This window comes from Hyperolius riggenbachi, chromosome 1, assembly GCF_040937935.1.
Source record: "Hyperolius riggenbachi isolate aHypRig1 chromosome 1, aHypRig1.pri, whole genome shotgun sequence".
NCBI classification, from domain to species: Eukaryota; Metazoa; Chordata; class Amphibia; order Anura; family Hyperoliidae; genus Hyperolius; species Hyperolius riggenbachi.
The window spans coordinates 495078832-495092895 of record NC_090646.1 but is presented as its reverse complement, the minus strand read 5'-3'; the positions used below and the strand labels follow the sequence as shown (position 1 = coordinate 495092895).

Genomic DNA, 14064 nt, shown 5'->3' with positions numbered 1-14064 from the left:
TCAAGCCACTGTGCCAGCGTCCAGCAGTATATTGCGCCTGCGTTGCCACATTAGTTCCGGGTCGCTGGGGAGCCCGACCTCGAGGTCGGGTCCCCGACCGGGGCTTGCCGAAGGAAACTGGTACGTTTGGACGGGGATTGGAGGGGGCATGCGTGTTTTTAATTTGAGAGATTGCCTGATAACTCCTTTAAAGAGACTCTGTAACAAATTTGTCAGCCTTAGTTCTTCTATCCTATAAGTTCCTATGCCTGTTCTAATGTGCTCTGGCTTACTGCAGCCTTTCCTAATTGCACTGTCTCTGTAATAAATCTTATCTCCTTTCCTCTGTCGTGTCTGTCGGGCTAAGGCTGGAATGTGTGGAATGTGCAGCACTGCTTGTGATTGGATAGAAGCGATACACACCCTCTGCAGGCCCCCTGCACACTCTGTATGACTCACACACTCTGTTTATGTGAGCCTATCACAAGCTGGTTAGTTTGTTTGTAAACACTGCCTAAAACTGTTAATTACAAGCCAGGATTGCAGCAGAGAGTGGCTGAAACAGCACAGAGGGGCACAGGAGAAAATAAGGAATAGAATGGTGTGCTTTTTAGTGTAAGAATATTAGAGTACAGATTCTCTTTAAGGAAGCCCTAGGTAAGTATAGAACCTGATACTGTTCTCGTCTCAGGTTCCCTTTAAAACTCAATAAATTTAAATTTAGGCACGGGACTCACCCAATAAAATAGCGGGCGCCAGAGCCACCGCCACTGCAAATTGTAACTATAAACAGCAGGGGGCAACATTTACAAGACCCAGTTTAAGCAGATATATGCTGTAACCATTAAAGAAGCCTGAGGTGAATTAAAAATAAAGATAATCCCTGCAGCCCACAGCCTGAACCATAAAACTGATACATGATACTCAAGTATTCCAAACCTGATAAATTCCTCAGGATCCTCTGGGTCATGCTAGGTCTGCTACTGGATCATTTTCCATAGTGGGTGGCAGTGGACCAATGGACATGCTTTCCTATTGGCCCTCACAGTCTGTTTACACTGGATATGGGAATGTCTGTTACAATACCCCAACAGGCATTGCCAACCTGAAAGACAAGGTATGGGTAATGGATGAATTGCCATGCCCAAAGACAGGGCATACTTCTGCACCACAGGGGACACTTCCACACTGGAGGGAGAAGGAACACCTACAAACCACGAAGGTGTTTACAGCGAATCAGCTACTCTGATCACTCTGGCAACATGGTAAACAAACCCTAATCCATCTGCAACTACAACTGCCCCCCCTCCCACCCCACCCCCCACCCCCCCCCCATCCCTCTAGTAAGACACATGGGCCCTATTCAATTAACTGAAATTCCTGAAAAAGTGCAGAGAACATTTGTATGAAAGCTGACCCAGGGACAGGATTGATTTGTTGCCTGTCCAGGGCTTCACCCTCTCACTTCTGCTAGAAGATTTCAGTATTTTGCATGACATAAATAACAAGTCAAATACTTCTCTATGGATAGGAAAGGCTCTGGATCCTAGAGCCTTCTCTGTCTCTTGCTCCCCTTTCCAGCATTGATACCCCCATTGTGTGTAATCGACCAATTGGTCGTACACAGGTCCGTGAGCCCTTTTGGACACTTTGGAAGCACTGAGTGCTTCTAAAGGCTGGTGGCTCCGTACTGCACATGCATGAGAGTACATGCGTGCGTACTTGCGCATTCACAGAACGGAGCCGCCCGTCTTTAAAAGCACCTATGGACACAAAAGCTTCCGAAGCCTCCTGAGGTGGCAATTTGAACAGGGTGACAGTGCTGGAATGAGGGGTACAAGAGAGGACAGAGAAGGCGCTATAGGATCCAGAGCCTTCCCTGTCCATAGGGAAGTATCAGACTTTTTTTTCTTTTAGTCACTTGACATTTACTTTTTCAAATAATCAAAGAGTACTTCTTCAGAGAAGAGTTAATTACCTATTGCATGTAGTATGTATGCAGCAAATTATACCATAAAGTGGAAGCCCAACCACAAATATTTTTGTTAGTATGGAGAAAATGGAAAATGTCTGTCCACAGATTTCTGAGTGGGGATTATCAATAAGATGCAAATAATTGTTCCTTGCATTGAAATGTCATGTAAATGTTATGCAGCTTGTCTTAGACCAATAAAATTGACAGGAAGGTATTCTGATTGGTCAAATCTCAAGCTGCATATAATTTACATGAAATATCAATACAAGGAGAAATTAGAAATTATTTGCATCTCATTGATCAACCCTATTTCTGAGTCTCTGCTGCAAAATAGGGATGGACTCAAAATTTCAACAAGATTAACACAGACAGCAAAACAAATAATCACTTATTGGCTAACCCTTCCATAATTGGTCTTACTGAAGCACTCACCTGTAATTTGGAGAGGTTAAATATGGCAATGAGTAGTCAAGTGGTTAAATGGTATCTGTGTGTACAAGTAGATTCTGACATCAGAAGCCAGGAGCATTATCTCGCCTCACTGTGGTCTGTTTACTCTAAGCATACTGCTGGACTGTATCCAAGAGGGGAAAGTAACACACCAATGCACATGCAGAATAGACCTCATGCTTTCCTATGGGAAAATTCACACATGTCCGTCTCCACTCTGTCTGGTTTTATCTGTTGTGTTTCCACAATGCACAAATCTGTCCTGAACAATTATTTCAGACGGTGGATACCCTGCATTCACGCTCCAGTACAGCAGGAGCTGCTGTTAATGCCATGGATCGCCACATTGGTTCAGCTTGTCTGATATATATGAATATGCTGCCATCCTAGCATAGTGACATACACAACAGGGACCTGAAACCGGTTGCTCACTGTGTAAGGGCTGGTTCACACAGGCGTCTGCCCCGCGTTTACCACCGTTGTTCAGGACTCAGCGTTAAACGCTCCCATTCAAGTGAATGGGAGCGTTTGTACCAGGCTTTTACTGGCATTTGCGCGAACGTGGCATTCAGATCCCGATTTTCCCTGGCGTTCGAGGCGACACTGGATGCTACATGTAGCGTCCTGGGACGGTTAACCGCTGCGGCTAATGTCCCCCTGTGAGGGAGAAAAACTCTGACTGCAACTGAATGCCACTTAAAGCTCAAACGCGACGCTGCCGCAAAGCCGCAGAACGCAACACCTCCGAAAGCCAGGCAGACGCCCGTGTGAACCAGCCCTAACACTCTGTGTACACACACAGGTGCTCCCCTACTTACAAACAGGTTCCATCCCGGGAGATTGTAAGTTGACTTTGTAAGTTGAGTCCTGTGTTAAACACGTTGAAACGTTGATAAATTATTTACTTTTGGACAACTCTGGATTTGACATATAGACCTTAAAGCGGAATATAACCCTGCATTTCAACTTTGCTCTAAAACATTATTTACAGCATATTATATGCAACCAGCATTTTTTTTTTCACTAGACCAGCATTGGAAGGGTTACACACAGAGCTTTAAAGTTCCATGGATAGAAATGCAGACGCATCCGAAGTTTAGATAGATTTATTTAAGTAAACACAATGTAACAAGTGGTAAATGTTACACACACTATCTAACTGTGCAGGAGCTGGAGGACAGCCAGAGAGTGTGTAACATTCACCACTGTTTACTTAAACGTATCTATCTAAACTTCGAATGCATCTACATTTCTATCCATGGAACTTTAAAGCTCTGTGTGTAACCCTTCCAATGCTGGTCTAGTAAAAAAAAAAAATGCTGGTTGCATATAATATGCTGTAAATAATGTTTTAGAGCAAAGTTGAAATGCAGGGTTATATTCCGCTTTAATGCCCTAAGTATTACCACATTCAGTAATGCTAAAAACAGCTAATTTTACCAATCACCTTGCCAAATGCCTATTCACAAAACCTATTACCGCATTTAAAAGTAAAATTACCAACTTGTGAGGTAAATTTCCGTCTTGTGCAGTAAAAACCTCAAGAAATGTCAAGAAATTGCAATTCACATAGAGTAAAGAATTCGGTAAATCTAGTAAAAGTGTTCAAGAATTATCTCCAGACTCCAGCTCTGACTAGCCCCTTAATTAACAATCTCCATGCAGTAAAAGTAGACAGATGTAGCAAACAACCAATAGGGAGAGCCATGTAGCCCTGCTTCTCATCCCATTTGATCTGATACTCTGGCGGGCAGTACTTCAGAATGGCAGAGCAAGAGAAGGAGCCATTTAAAAAGAATTTTCTGAATCCCTTTAGATGTGCATATCGTTATACTGATACACAGAAGAGCTTTCTCTAGTTAGTATAGATGCACAACTAAAGAGATGCCGTAGCTTGCTGCCTGACCTACTCCACAGCTGGTGAGACTACTGAACAGGACTTGGTGAATTGAAGTATGCTTTTTTGAATGTTACTGAACTTTTACTGCATGGGGGAAATATTAGGGCCTGTGTCGACTTGTGACGCACGCGTCTGCAAGACGTGCGGCGTCACTTCCTGGTGTGCGGATACACAGACGATTCCCATCAGCCGTGCCATGCACGGCTATAGGATTCACAGCCTCCCGCACCATTTTGGATGGAAGTGTCGGCTGACGATTCGGCCGGCGGCGCCATTGTACCCTATGGCAGAGTTTCCCCGTGCAATTTGCCTGCGGGGAAACTCTGCAGATTCGGTGCGGAAACCGCTCCAGTGGAAACGGGCCCTCAGTGAATTTTATTTTACTGAACTGCACTTATCGAGGGCTATAGTATGAGCTGTTTTTTTTTATATTACATACTCTATTACAAACTGTTTTTGGTTATTTTCAATGTGACTTTAAAGTGTTTTTAAGGGACCTGGGCAGTGGTTAAAAAAGAAATCTGGACTTCCTCCAGCCTCCCGTAGCCCACCAGGTCCCCTGGCATTCTGGGGAAGGCTAAAGGGTTACAGGAGGTTGGCACTACAGCAAACATACATGTACTGTGCACAATCTGGGTTAAAAGTGCCTTTTCCTAGGAATACTTCCTTAGCGTGCTCTAGCCAGCAGTATTAAGTAGCAATATGGTAGAGTGAAGAGAAAGGCAGGCTGGCACTGCTGTGGAGGTAGATTTATTGTTCCATATAATATCACAGTGCAATATACAAAGTTGCAAAATCGGATGCAAGAGGTACACATACCATGGTGAGAGGAGGCACGTGGATGGTGGTGGGTGCTGGGTACAGGATGCCTGATGGCCGTTTCGCGCAGATACAGCGCTTCTACGGAGTCTCCGTACAGGACAGGACACGACACCTCCTGTCCACCATGTGTCTCCTCCTGTCCACCATGTGTCTCCTCCTGTCTCCTATATGTCTCCTCCTGTCCCCCATATGTCTCCTCCTGTCTCCCATATGTCCCCTCCTGTCCCTCATATGTCTCCTCTGTTCCCTGTGCATAAATGTCATCACGGCTCCTCTAGTGCCGGCTCCTGCTGATCGCGTCATCAGCAGAAGCCGGCACTAGGGGAGCAGTGAGGGAGAGCAGAGGTCTATGATTGCCGCTGGAGCCAATGGATTATGCTGCCGCTGGTTACAATTATGTACAGGGAGCGGAGGAGGATACAGAAGGACAGTACAGGGAGTCCCCGGCATTGCAGTGGGGCGGTGGTTTGTATTGGCAGGAATTTGTAAGATGGGGTCTCCCTCTATATTGCATATAAGACGCAGTGACTTTTTCTCCCCATTAATGGGGCAGAAAAAAATGCGTATTATATGCCAAAAAATACAATATTTATGACAGTTTATACAATACTGTAACATTTAACAACAAAAATATGTAATAAAAAACTGTATTTTAAGTATTTTATATATAGTACATTAACCACTTAACATCTCAGTCGTTTTCAGCTTATGCATCCGAGCAATGTTCACCTCCCATTCATTAGCCTATAACTTTATCACTACTTATCACAATAAACTGATCTATATCTTGTTTTTTCCGCCACCAATTAGGCTTTCTTTGGGGGGTACATTTTGCTAAGAGCCACTTTACTGTAAATGCATTTTAACAGGAAGAATAAGAAAAAAAATGAAAAAATTCATTATTTGTCAGTTTTCGGCCATTATAGTTTTAAAATAATACATGCCTCCATAATTAAAACCCACGTATTGTTATTGCCCATTTGTCACGGTTATTTCACCATTTAAATTATGTCCCTATCACAATGTATCGCGACAATATTTTATTTGGAAATAAAAGAGCATTTTTTCCGTTTTGCATACATCACTATTTACAAGCTTATAAAAAAAAAATAGAGAGAAATATTTCATCTTTACATAGATATTTAAAAAGTTTAGACCCTTAGGTAAATATTTATGTTTTTTTTTTTATAGTAATGTTTTTTTTGTTTTTTTTTATTAAACATTTTATGTGGGCATTTTTGGGAGGGTGGGATATAAAAGTGTTTTATTTGGGGAAATTTTGGTGTATTGTAATGTTTTTGGGCATTTACTTGTAGATTTACTTTTTGGCCACAAGATGGCAATCTCGATTTTTTTTACATGACGTCACTCTAAGCGTACAATGTACGCTTAGAGGGACACCGCTTCAGAAAGAGCGAAGCTTCCGAGAGAAGCTGTCGCTTTTTCAGCGGGGGAGAGGAATCAATGATCGGGCTCCATAGTCCGATACATTGATTCCGTGACTACCGACTCCGCGGCCGGGAGTGCGCGTGCACGCGCGCGATCGGCCGCGGGAGCGCGCCTGTCCTCCTTGACGTTTTTATACGTCAAGGAGGACAAAGTGGTTAAGACAACGCTGTATCTTTGAAACGTTGTAACTCAAGACATTTGTAATTAGGGGACCGTCTGTATTCCTAACCATTCCGAACCGTAAAGAAATTACACTTTTGTAGGGCAATAATTCATAATCCTCTCAGGCAGTCTGATGTGTATACTGTACAGGCATCCCTGACCTTCTGCATCCAACTTAAGCCTAGTACACACATCCAATTTTAATGGGTCAATCATTTACCAATTTTACCACTCCCACGTAGTATAAGAGCTTACCTACTCAATTTGTTTTAATAAAATTCAAAATCTGATGGCCCTCATACTACATGGAGGTGGTAAATTGACCAGTTATTAGCCAATCAAAATTGGATGTGTGTACGCACCCTTAACCTGGATGAGTAGCAACAGACAAAGTTGACATTTTTGCTTCTGCCTGCGGCGAGAAGACTCCAACTTCCTTTACTCAATCCTTCTTCACAGGATACTGAAAGCTTTATAATTTACATGTGCCACCACTGTAAGATATTACACATGATTTCTGCCTCTCCACCACCACCACCAGCAGTATTAGCATATCCAATTAATGGCCAAACAGTATTTTGTAATATCAATTGAATTTCCATAGTTACTATTATTATTTAGTATTTCTAAAGCACTGACATCTTCAGCAGCGCTGTACAGAATACACCGTCTGGTCTCTTAACTGTCCCTCAGATGGGCTCACAATAGTTTCAGAAGATTCAGAAGATCTGATGTTTATACCTAATGTCTAATCTGTTGAATAAATATAAACGTGCCCATTAATAATATAATTTTGAATGTAAAAATCGTACCAACTTTATGTCGTAGAAGGGTAAACCGAGTGAATATAAAATAATAATATGAAAACGATTCCAGGTATTTTCCTTCTTTACTGCCTCTGACTGAAGCCAATCCTGATGTTGTTTCCTGATGCATGCAACATTTCCAGCCTGAAATGTTGCATGCATTGCCAGACCTCCTCCCCACTGAGCTCTGTACTAAACACTGCACTGTCACATCTAGTTTGCTTTGTAACCACATGTGAGCACAGCATAGATTGTATTTTAGCAGCTTCTGCAGAGGGGTGAGGTGTATTTCCCTTCTCAGCCTCCTGTCATCCTGAACTGCCCTCAGCCAATCAATGAGGAGCAGGAATGTGGAGACAACAAGCTTCCCTCTCCCAGGCAATGTCCCAGAATAGAGCCAGGCTGATTGAAATAAGATTCACTACAGCAAACACATTTATGATTATATTTCAATGCTTGCAATGCAGACTGCATGTAGACTACATAATAAACACCGAGCAGTGGGTAAATGGAATTTGATTTTATGGCTGAAAATCCAGTTTTAAAGAAAACCTGTACTGAAAAAAGTTCCCCTGGGGGGTACTAACCTCAGTAGGGGGAAGCCTCTGGACCCTATTGAGACTTCCCCCGTCCTCCCGTGTCCCACGGCGGTCTCGCTGCAGCCCCCGGAACGCACAGATGACAAATCCGACAGCCTGTACAATATTTACCTTTTCGGGCTCCAGCGGGGGTGCTGTTGCGGCTCTTCTGACGGAGATAGGTGGAAATAGTCGATCTCCGTCGGGTCCGCTCTACTGCACAGGCGCAGGAGACTTGCGCCTGCGCAGTAGAGCGGCCCGACGGAGATCGGCTATTTTTGCCTATCTCTGTCAGAAGAGCGGATATTGCGCCTGCACTGGAACCAAAAGGTAAATATTTACATCGCCGCCGCTCCGGGAGGATTTTCTCTGCCGCCGTGGGACCGAGGAGGACGGGGGAAGCCTCAATAGGATCCGGATGCTTCCCCCACCTGAGGTAAGTACCCCCCAGGGGAGTGTTCTCTCAGTCCAGTCCTGCAAAAAAAAAGCTCAAACGCTTGTGTTTTTCAATGGACAATTTTCTGCATTTAATGTGTTTTAATGCCCGCATCACCCACCATAGACTGCGGGTAAGAATCGCTTGCAGTTTGCGGTTTTATGCGGCAGTGACTCTTTAGCGCACACAAATAGATGCCCTCATCTCCACTGAAAAGCATGACATTCAAATTCACATTGTGTGAAATTAACGTGATTTTTAACTACGGCAGTTAGGTCCATGTCAAGCACAGAGAAAACATACAAACTCCTGCTGACTGGATGTATGAAACAAGGCTTTAAGGGGAACCTTAACCGTGCAGCAAAAAAAAGTTTTACTTACCTGGGGCTTTCCCAAGCCTCCTGCAGCCGTCCTGTGCCCGCGCAGCTCCTCCAGTGTCCTCCGGTCCCCCGCCGTGGCTTAGTTTCATTTTCAGCTGACTGCCAGTCGTCCTCCGTCCTTTACGGCGGGGAATGCGGAAGAATGGGACGCGTTGCCGGAGGACGACTAACAGTCGGCCGAAAACGAAACTAAGCCACGGCGGGGGACCGGAGGACACTGGAAGAGCTGCACGGGCACAGGACGGCTGCAGGAGGCTTGGGAAAGCCCCAGGTAAGTGAAACTTTTTTTTGCTGCAAGGTTAAGGTTCCCTTTAAGGGGCACATACACTGGTTCACTTCAGCCTTCGATCGATTGATCGATTCAATTGGAAATCGTTGATCGATCAATTTGTGGCCAATTTCGATCGATTTGATCTATCTGACAGTGTGGAAGATCTAGGTCAATCTGCTGCTGGCAGCAGATCGATGGCCCATAGAGTTGTATTGTATCTAATAGTCCAATAATGCATTTAGATCGATTTTCAATAGATTTCCAATAGATTTAATTCTGAAATCTATTGGAAATCTGTTCCTAGTGTGTGGCACACATCAGATAGATTCCTGTCAGATTTGACTTGACAGGCATCTGACAGAAATCTGATGGTCGAATCTGCTGTAAATCTATAAGTGTATGGTCACCTTAACTTAAAGGAACACTATCAATTAACATGTTTTTATCAATTGCGATAGGAAATGTTTGGGAAGTGCTGGTAAGTACTGGTGTATACATTTGAATCCTTATTTCATTGTTTACTGTTATCTAATTCCTTTCACATTTTCCTGGTGGCAGTCTGCTTTAATTCTGACGGCAGAGTGAGCCATGAGGGGAGGGGGGAATTCCCCCACAGTGTATCTGTTTACTCTGTGTGTGCAGAGAGCTCAGTCAGAGACAGGCAGATCTTTCTCTCACAGAGAACAGAGGAAATGTATCTTATGTGCAACATAAACATTTGTAGCTGTGCGTGTGAAATCTGACAGGCTTACACTGTTCTTAGCACATCAGACTGCAGAGATCCACCTATGCAAATGAGACATTCCAAATGTAGCTAAAATCTACACACAATGAATTACAAAAGCCTTTGCCTCTGATATTTAACATGACAAGTAGGAAAATGTTTACATGGCTACTTGGACTATTATTAGTACATTGTAATTTTAGAACACTTGCGCATTGATAGTGTTTCTTTAAACCCATAGATTACTCTGTGCAGTAGGATGAAAAAAGCAGTAGTCCTACACCTACCAGCACAGCTACACCACTAAACTAGGATTTCTGAATGCTGCCTGTATACTGTAGTCAACAGCCTTATCCAAAATACTAGCGTGCTACTAGCATGCAAACATAGTTCTACAGGGATACACTTCATATTGTCTGTAAGCTAATAATTCATAGTACACATGCATTTACAATCACCACCAGCAATGTACAGTGTAAGACAAGCTGCCAATACTATACTTGTGTGGTGAATGAATGCAGCAATCCATACAAGCTCTGTTGTGATTTATAATATACATTACATATGACCTCTGCCCATTTGAGAGAAGAAAGCATGCCCTTACCTTGTGTATGTGTGCCTGGGAGATGCTCGGTGCCTCACTCTGTTCTCAGGACTTCGGACTTTATAGAGAAAGCGAGCTGCAATCTCTAGTCACATTTCATCACATCAGTGAATGTGCTCTGACTGTGCTTTAGAATGTGGAGAATAGAGCAGAGGCACATGTTCATCCGTACTGCAAACATACCCGCCCCTCTCTCATCAACCTCTGACCAGTAAGGTATTTCTTATAGGTTATGCAAGATGGGAAGTGACAGCATGCTTCTGCAAATGCTACACAGCTAAGCAGAATATCATAAAAAGAAAGTATAACGTTAACTACAATAAGATATATGATCCTCCTTACACAATTGTTAGCTATGTATTTAAGTGGACCTAAATTCAGAACTTTCTCTCCGTTATAAAAGATAAGCAACAGCATAATAACCTATAAAGAAAAACATTTGTTACAGCTGATACACATCCTGCAATAAATCTGCAGTGTCTACTTCCTGGTTTTATGGGAGCACAGAAAGAGTTAATCTCCTGTGTTTACATATTAGGCCATAATTTGGCATACCTCAGCACAGATCAGACAAGCTCACAGCTCAAATTACACTGGCTTCTTACTTACAGATAAGGGAGAATTAGACAGGCGGTTTTCTCTAAACACACTTAGGGTGGATTTCTTTGTGTTTTACGTGTATCTTGTGCAAGAGTTTTGGGTCCCCTTTAACATGCTATGAATGAATTATAGTTTTTTACTCACGTATGCATTAGAGTTGATTTACTGATCACTTGGCGGGACTGTGGTAGGTCCTATTTTTTTTTATCTGAAATTATTATCAGCAGGAAACACATTTTCCCCTCTGCAATTAGAAACATCATTTTACATAGGATTGATAGTTTTAAAGAGTACACCCATTTAGATATTTTTAGATAGGATTTAATAATAGATTATACAATTCAAACTGCCCTCTAAATGAGCAGATTTATCAACTGCTTCATAGAAAAGTAATCGGTTATTAGATTACTGTAAAATAGTCCCGTGCGTGACCAGCATAAAGAGGCATATGTGGGGCATGGGTCCAAAGCAGGGTCTGTCCCCTGAGAGGACACCTGAGAGCTAACCACTTTGTTCTGCCTTAAAGGGCAAATTAAGTGAGAAGAGTATGGATGCATATTTATTTAATTTAAATAATACCAGTTGCTTGGCAGCCCTGCTGATCTATTTAGCTGCAATAGTGTCTAAATAACAGGAGAAACAAGCATGCAGATAATTTTGTCAATTATGTCAGAAACACCTGATCTGCTGCATGCTTGTTCAGGGTTTATATCTAAGGCTACGTTTCCACTGTAGCGTGACATTTTCGCCTGCAAAAAATCGTATAAGATTTTTCTGATTGGGGAAAATTTGCATGTAAATTTGTACGCGTTTTTATGCAAATTTTCGTACGCAAAAATTCGCATTTGTTAAACATGCATAATCTGCCTAGTAACAGCTTAGTCATGACTGCTGACAACTTCCTGTAACCATGGATCTAATGCAAATTTTCGGGCAAGAAACGTGAAAATTCGCATTGCCTTTACAAAGCATTGTACGCGAATCGTACGCGATGTCAGAAAAAATGATACAGGACCTCATGCGTACGAACGCTAACGAAAATTCGCATTGAATGGAAACAGCCCCATTCACCACCATTAGTTGCAAAATCAATGCCTATTTTCTGAGAGAAAATTCTGACACAAGATGCACAAGTGGAAACCTAGCCTAAAAGTATAAGAGGCAGAGGATCAGCAGGACAGCCAGGCAACTGGTATTACTTGAAGGGAAATAAATATGGCAACCTCCATATTCTCACTTCAGTTGTCCTTTAATGAATACACTCGGATACACTACAGTAGTGATATGCAGTGATATGCAGAGAGACGATTAAAGTGAGGAAAGATAGGAAGGAACGTCCCTCAAAGAATCCTGTTTATAGTTCTTGGAACTTGTTGGCAATCTACAGTATTTATGTTCATTTATGTTCATCATCTGATAAAAATGTTTGATAAAAAATCTGAAAGTTAAAAAAAAAAAAGAAGATAAAAACAATCCTGTTTATGTTCCACACTATTGCTCTGGTTTATTATGGGATTCCTGAGAAAAGCTTACAGTGATCTACAATGATTTACTCTTCAGCAAGTGAGAATGCATTGTGCATACTAAAACAGGTTCCCCCCCTTCTCCCCTCACTTTCTGCTGAGTCCTTTCACAATCAATAGAGGAGAATCTGTGTTTTTTTTTTATTAGAAGTGGCTGTGTATAATGCTGGGATTGTGCACACTACTGAATGTGCCTACAATTCTTCTCCTTACACTGCACAGTACACGCCTGCCGCCTTCAAACACAAGACTTTAACAGACTCTGTAAAATTGTACTTATAACAAGAGGGGTGGGGGGGGGGGGGGGGGGGTGGATTCCTTTACACCCACTAATGGAAAATCCTGGTGGTTCTGTTTTTTTAAAACGTTAGTGTCCTTATAATGTCTGAGTAAAGGCTCGTACACATGTACAACAAAGCACACAACCAACTCCAGGACCTCACCAACCACGCAGTTACGCGATTACAAGCAACTTGTATGCATGTGGCCAGCTGCACAATATCAGCCCAACAGTTGAGTGAGTTGAACCACCGGTTCAGTCGGGTTTTAAAGAGACACTGAAGCGGAAAAAAAATTATGATATTATGATTTGTATGTGTAGTACAGCTAAGAAATAAAACATTAAGATCAGATACATCAGTGTAATTGTTTCCAGTACAGGAAGAGTTGAGAAACTCCAGTTGTTATCTCTATGCAAACAAGCCATTAAGCTCTCCGACTAAGTTAGTCGTGGAGAGGGCTGTTATCTGACTTTTATTATCTCAACTGTTCCTGGACTGTTTACTTTTCCTCTGCTAGAGGAGAGGTCATTACTTCACAGACTGCTCTGAAAGACTCATTTTGAATGCTGAGTGCTGTGTAATCTGCACATATTATAGAATAATGCAATGTTAGAAAAAAACATTATATACCTGAAAATAAAAGTATGAGAATATTTTCTTTGCTGCTAATCTTCTAGTAATTATTCATAGTACACAACCAATTCACTATATCATATATTTTTTTTTCGCTTCAGTGTCTCTTTAATCCCTAAAGGGCAGAAATCCCATTATGCACAGCTCTGTATTAAACACAGAGAAATGCAATAATACTATCAGAATACAGTGAAATAATAATGCACCGGAGTGGTTCTGTGTGTGCAACTTAATGAGGCAACAACAATAGCAGTAGTGTGCACACAGCTCTGGGTGTCAGTGGGCTGTGGAGTGTCACACACAAAAAAAACACAGGAGGCCAATGTGCTAGCCCTCAAAAGGGCTGTTTGGGGTGCTTTCACAGCAAGTGAGGAACAAGAACACAGGCCTAGCTAATGCTTTCCCTACCTATCTGCAGCAAGTCTGACCCTGCTCTCACTAACAGTCAGCAGCCAGCAGGGAATGATTCCAATATGGCCACCACAACTGCT

The 14064-nt window shown here is 42.4% G+C and overlaps 1 protein-coding gene across 1 annotated transcript in view; it reads right to left on the bottom strand.

Annotated features, from left to right (window-relative positions):
* Positions 1 to 10684, bottom strand: part of LOC137523075 (catechol O-methyltransferase-like) — a 55889-nt gene extending 45205 nt beyond the window's left edge. The window contains exon 1 of the mRNA XM_068243284.1: positions 10537 to 10684. The gene's annotated coding sequence lies outside the window, so the exon portion shown is untranslated. The remainder of the gene's footprint in view (positions 1 to 10536) is intronic.
* Positions 10685 to 14064: the final 3380 nt, after the last annotated feature.